General features: G+C 44.5%; 1 long non-coding RNA gene across 1 annotated transcript in view; it reads left to right on the top strand.

Annotated features, from left to right (window-relative positions):
* The first annotated feature begins 3280 nt into the window (after positions 1 to 3280).
* LOC148056090 (uncharacterized) overlaps positions 3281 to 6429 on the top strand; it is a 38411-nt gene continuing 35262 nt past the window's right edge. The window contains exon 1 of the long non-coding RNA XR_015704104.1: positions 3281 to 3441. This is a non-coding gene — a long non-coding RNA (uncharacterized LOC148056090). The remainder of the gene's footprint in view (positions 3442 to 6429) is intronic.

Raw genomic sequence — 6429 nt, 5'->3', positions numbered from 1 at the left:
TTGCTCGAACCCCACCTTCCAGTGTGAAAGCGTAGTCGAAGGTTAGCAGCGGCAAATGATGTCTCTGTGACCTCTGCTTCCTCTGCCGTGAGAGTTTGCATTGTGGAGCAATGAATACATAATTCATTCCCACCCACCAGGGAAAATGCCCTGGTAGCACGGCACAGACATCCGCAGCACAATATTGCAGGAAGAAAGGAGATGGTTATACAAGATTTAAAGATATCATGCGCGGCCCTATAGGAGGGACGTGTGAGATGGATTTTGAATGGGAACTGAACAGTATGCCTGTTTGGCTGGATTCTTTGCAACTTTTTTTTTTTTTTACCACAAGCACTCAACGTTATTGACAGTTTTCCATAATTTCAAGACACCTTTAATCTGGCTGCCAAAAATCCAGTGGGGCTGCAGGGCACAGCAGCTCTCTCCTCAGGATTTGTCTGAGGGATGATCCCTTCGGTGCTCCCCACACCGGGGCCATTGCTGTCAGCCCTGCGGATGGGATGGGACAGAGGTTGGAGAAGTACTTTGCAAATCTTCACCTTTGGGATGCTCATGTTTAGCCCAGCTCTGATTTTTTTCTTCTATTTTTAAATAAGAACAGACTTCAAGAAGAAAACATCCGCCCCAAATGAACCATCCTCAGGGCTTGTACCCAGCTCCCCAGGGCAGACTCTTGCCGGTTGCTGCCTTTTTCAGCATGGTCCTTTGTAATAGTTGTGATAGACTTTTGTTCTCTTGTCTTTGTGTTAAGGTCCCTTCGCTGAACAGTGAGGTTGGAGGAAGCCTGGAGAGGTCCTTTAGCCTGTCCCCTTCTTCTGAGACGGGAGTCATTTTATACCCAGACCTTTCCTGATGGGCCTTTGTCCAGCCCACACTACAGGGCACCCAGAGAGGAGCATTCCCCTTAGCCTGCCCAGGACAAGCACGTGCTAGGAAGTAGTCCCTGGTGTATTGGTGGTTCCTCCACATATTAACCTTAAAAGGTCTAATCTGAAATTTCTTCCTTTTTCCTCTGCAGACTGGAAAGCAGAAGAGCTGAGTCATTCCCCGAGAAGACATTTCCCACAGCAGATGTTACGCCATGCGATCCTGCTATCTTTTGCAGTCATTGCTGGAGGAACTACCGTGTCACTCCAAGGCCTGAATGAAGATAACACGGTCCCATCCCTCCAGTCACATCGCTACAGCAAAGATAAACGCCCCCGCTCAGTGTTCGCTGCAGAACAAGTGTCAGTAAATCCTCTCTATTTGGAAGCATCCCTGTCTACACTGAGACCTTACCTTTGAAAGGTGATAATGTGAAAAACACCCTGCTACATTTTGCAATGAAGATCTATTTACATATGTTATCTGGGAGCCGTCCTGTCATTTCTAACACTGTGACTCCTGGGTGACTTTGCTGTGCTTTTCTCTGGCTTTGAGTGCCAGCTTTATGCCAATAATCCTGGATGACAGTTTATGAGGTCTAAATTCAGTTCCCATTTCTGTTATATATTGCCTGTGATTTAAAGCAAGTCACTTAATTGTCTTGTTCCTAATTTGTGACATAATACTGCATTTTTCCTCCCTGTGGTCTGCCAGCTTTCTGTGGATCAGAGGGTGGTCCAGGCAGGGCTGGCTTGGGTGCAGGTGTCTCAGCAGACTGTTTTAAACCAATAAAGTACTTTGGGTGATTAACTTTTGAGTTTAGAACTAAAGATATTTCAGTTCCCCCCGGTTCGCTGCTAAGCATACTGCGAGCTTTGGGAGATTTTCTGCAGTATTGAAATCCCAGCTTCTTGACTTAGCTGATTAGGTGAGAATCTTGGCTCCTGGGTTTTTTGGGGGTTTTTGTCTTGTCTTTTAAAGGTACATCACTAGCACCAGTGCAAAAAAGAGCCGGAGGGTGGTGTTCCCAGATGGCTGGAATTTGTTATTTCTTCAAATACGAAGAAGTCTGGGCTAATCTCATGGCTTTCCCCAGGCTCCACTCGTCAGTCTTGTGCATGGGGATAGACCCATGCAGAACCAGCGCTGGAGCCAGGAGAGAAGCTACTTCTGTCTGCAGACCGGCTGAAATTTATATGTACCCATTCAACACACAGCGGAGGCAAAAAATGTCATCAATGAACCAACCAACAAAAGCAAAGACCTGCCAAAAGCACCAAACGGCGCAGCCTGGGAGGAAGCGCCGGGGGATGCGCTCAGGGCAGATGTGCAGCGGTCAGCACCGAGGGACTCGGAGCTCGGAGTTTCTTGGAGCTGATGCTATCAGTATAAAAACTGAGTCCCAGCACAGCCTGCTGCTGTGGAGTAGGTATCTTAATAAATGTTTCTCTGTTCTTACCTAATCTCTTTACCTGCTGGCACAATGCATATATTATGTATTAAGAAATAGCATCTGAGAAAAGTAATATATACATATTTAACAGAAGCATTTTAGAGCCCAGAAAAGTTAAACCACTCCGTTCAGGTTTCCTTCTGGGTGCTCCAAAACAGCCGCAAGAGTTAAAGTTATGTATATGTGCAGTCCTATATTAAAGGAGCTACATTCATATCTTTCATTCTCAGCCTCCGCCTCCTTCTATTCAATTTACAGTCTAGACTGTTTAAAAATATCTTGTTACTCCTTTTTTTCTATGGGGAAAGGGCACTTGTGAGACAATACACTCAACTGGAGATTACACAGATTTGTTGCATGTTGGTGCATGATAACAGGAGAGGTTCCAGCAAGCTCCAATACATAATAAACGGTGAAGGCATAAATTGCATAAGATTAAACCTTTGATGGTGGGCTGTTAGGAATTCCCAGTGCAACATGCCACGCCGCCTTTTACATCAGCCCTAACAATGACACTGCCAGACTTGTTGGCTCCAAGGGGTTAATTATACATTATGGATGAAAACAATGCAAGGATGCTTGTTAATACTCAAATCATTGCATGGTAACCCTGGGTGACTCCCTTACGCTGCTGCCAATTTGCAACACTCACCTGGGGCAAGATAGGACAAGGCTTGTCATTCCTCACCCCTTCCACTCTCTTCCCCTCCTCCTTGCTGGTTTTTTCCTATTTGCAATATCAATTTGCTTGTCAAGGTAGCTGACAGGTGAAAAGCCTACCTGATTATTGAAATTGTAAGGTCAAAAGAAATTGAATCCATCTGCCACGGATGGCAATTTACAGCCAATGCTGGTCCAGGGCAAATAGAGATGAGGGGCAGGTGAGGCAGGCAGAGGACTACTTAGGGGAGTGATAAAGCAGGGGTAGAGGGAAGGCCCTTCTGCTGGGTGAGGAGCCTGAAGCCTTGTCTCTTAGCTGAAGCATTGACTGGGAAAGCCGGGTGATATCCTCTGATGCACCGAGAAGGGGCTGGCTGTTGTCCCTCTCCTTTTGCTGCCCTGACTCCAGGAGCTTGAGTGCCTTTTATCTGCTAGAAGCCAGTGCTGATATCAGAGAGGTGAGCTAAAATAAGATGTCTGACTAAATGTTAGAAGCTAAGTGGAGATGTCATGCTACGAGGAACATTTGTAGAACTTCTGAGGTCTGTATTTTTTTCAGAAGACTGTAATGAACTGAATTAACTTCCATAAACCTGGGATGGAGTTATGCTTTCAGCAGTTGCAGGCGTTGTATTTTTGCTCTTCTAAAAATAGCTGCAGTGAAATGAAACTCTAGAAACTCTGCTCCTGGCTTCCTTTCCTGCTGTGGGTGAAACCTGTCCCACTGTGTAATCATAAAGCTGAACTGATGTTCTCTGTTTACGCTGATAAATTTTCCTACCTAGACACACCCTGACTGTAACCAGAGTATCTGAGTTAGCCACATCGCTAAGTGCTGGCTCCAGCAGACTTATTGCTGTGTAGGTCTGGGATGCTTTCAAGATGAAGCTGGAGTTGAGTGTTTGAGCCCTGATGCATGTAGAATACCTCGATAACAGATGTTGCAGCCAAGGGGTTTCTTCTTCTTTCCCTTATAATGACATGAGATTTGCTGGGAAATCTCTTGTCCTGGTGAGCCCCTCCACTGTCGGTGTGTGGGGAGACTGCTGCTTGGGCTGACGTATGCAAGCTCTGAACATGAGTGATTTTGGCTTATGTTGTTTATAAAATCAGTCTGTACTGGTGTCTGTGTTGTTCTAGCAAGAGTGAATCAAGGACCAGTGTGTGCGGATCCCAGTGGTTAGTTGGGGAACAAGTATTAATCTTCTGGAAGTTGAGCTAATTGAGCTTAAAAATGTTGCTAGTGCATCTGTGACCATGTCCCCACACAGCAACTAACCCCTGCCAAAATCCTGGTGAAGCCTGTCTTACAGTCTCTTTCCAGACTGAAGGAATGTTTGATGGCTTAAAGAAGGAAAAAAATAAATACTGGGGGGAGGAAACCTATAGTAAATAAGACTCTGACCTTATCTGAAGTATTCCCGTGCACTGAATCTAGCCAAGGACTCCTGAATAAAACAAACTTGAAGTTTCTAGGCCAAGTAGGTTTTGAGATATGGCTCTACGATAAATTGTTAGAGGAATATTTCAAAGGCTGAATTGCAGCTCATTTTTCAAAGTCTCATATCTCACAAACACCTTGTCTGATCTGCCACAAATTTTGTCAATAAATTATCCATTGGCTACTGGTCGCATATGCAAAGTCTTGAGCAAAAAAAGCCCCACAAATCTTTGCTCTTATCTTAAACACCTCCCTCCCCAAGATACACACCCTCCTTCCCTAAATATTGGCAGAGCTTTTGGGGGGGCTACTTTAAAAAAAAAAAAAGGTAAAAAACAGCTGTATAACCCAAACTGGTTAGTGCTGAATGGAAAGTCATGGAGCTTCTGGTCTTGGTCATCTTCCTAAAACCTGTGGTTTGCAGGAATGCAATTGTGGAAAGCTGTGGCCAGTTTCCAATGGGGCTGTGTGGTTCCTCTGAACTGCTCCATCCAGCAGCTGTTGAAGAGGCCATTTGGGGCTGGAACACCTCCTGCCCCATAGCTGCATGTTCCTCCTCCGTCCCAGGCCTGCTGTGGGATGCTCTCTCCAAGCCCGGAGGCGAGGAGGGGGCCGCTCCTGCAGGGCAGCACAGCCCCTGTCCCCTTTGCAGCGGGGCCAGGGCAGCGCTTTGCACGGCCACTCTGTGCCAGGGAGCAGTGCCTGGCCACCCCTGCGGGCTCTGGGGCTGCCTGTGGCCACCATTGTGGCTCCCATCACTCCTGGCCCTGCTTGCCCAAACATTAAAGTTTGAGAGGTTTGTACCCCCATGTCAGACCAGGAAAGGGAGAGAAGGAAGTGATCTTAATTTTTGGAGCATGCTATTTTTGAGTTCTTTATTATAGGGAACCTGGATAAAATAGGAAGTTAGAAACTATGTGTAGGCACTTTTATTTTGAAGATGAACTCCAGGCGAAAGCAGAGCAAAAGACAAGACAAGACAAGGGGATCTGAGGCAGGAGCAACAAATAAGGCTAGGACAGCAAATGAACAGGGAATCAATACTGCTTAGTGTCATCCTCCATAAGTTTTATTCAGAGTAATTAATCTCAAGGCATTATGGCTCTCTGGCAAATGCATTCTTAGAAGAAGGACTTGATAAATTTGTGCTTCTATTTCAGAGACATGGATAAGCATTTTTTCTTCCCCCCCCCCCATTTGTACGCTTGCAAAGATAAGTCTGTTCTTTTCTAGTATCTGCATTTGGATCCGTGAGGGAGCTATTAGCTGCACTGGCAGCACTATCCAGCAACAATGGGACAATGACCCTGTCCTCCTCGTAATTTGTTGTATGACATTATAAGGATTCGAATGAAATAATCATTTAATAACAGACCAAAGAAATTTGGCATGTCTATGCTTATGATGATGATTTCTTTTCACACTTGTCTCTTCTAGTCTTCCTTTGGCTCCTAAGGAAATACAGTAATCGTAGATTTTCTTTTTTTTTTCCATAGTTAGGTCCTGTCTGAAGCCCCTCAGGTTTTCAGTGGTAAAAATTTCAATTAAGGCTCAGAAAACTAACAGCTTCTCAGACTTAGATATCGGATCTGTTCTCTTATGTGTGAAACAATTGTAATAAATTTACAAAGAAATCATCGAGGAAATACCTGCTACACTGAAACATGAAGGAGGAATTGGGATGTTGTCTTTTAAGATTTCAGTGATCTGTTAAAGTATTTTGAAGTCAACATTTCTAAAGAGGCAAAAGGTAACTGACTCAGGGAAGTGTTTTCATCTCCAATCAATTATTTCAGCAATTGGGTTAACTCTCAAATTGAAATCCTATCCATCCTCATTATGCAACTATAATCAATATCAGTAATTTAGAAGTTGGGGAATATCTTCATTAATATCTCCTCATAAGTGTGGTTTAAAAGTCATTGCATTATTAGCCAGCTATTATTTTGTCACAGTATGAGACTTAAAAGTAATTTTTCAGAACTCTGATATGCCTTGCTAACCC

The sequence above is a fragment of the Nipponia nippon genome, unplaced genomic scaffold (genome assembly GCF_047370975.1).
Source record: "Nipponia nippon isolate SJK-2023a ecotype South Korea unplaced genomic scaffold, ASM4737097v1 scaffold_18, whole genome shotgun sequence".
Taxonomy (NCBI): domain Eukaryota; kingdom Metazoa; phylum Chordata; class Aves; order Pelecaniformes; family Threskiornithidae; genus Nipponia; species Nipponia nippon.
Note: the sequence above shows the minus strand (reverse complement) of the source record. Positions and strands in the feature narration are given on the sequence as shown.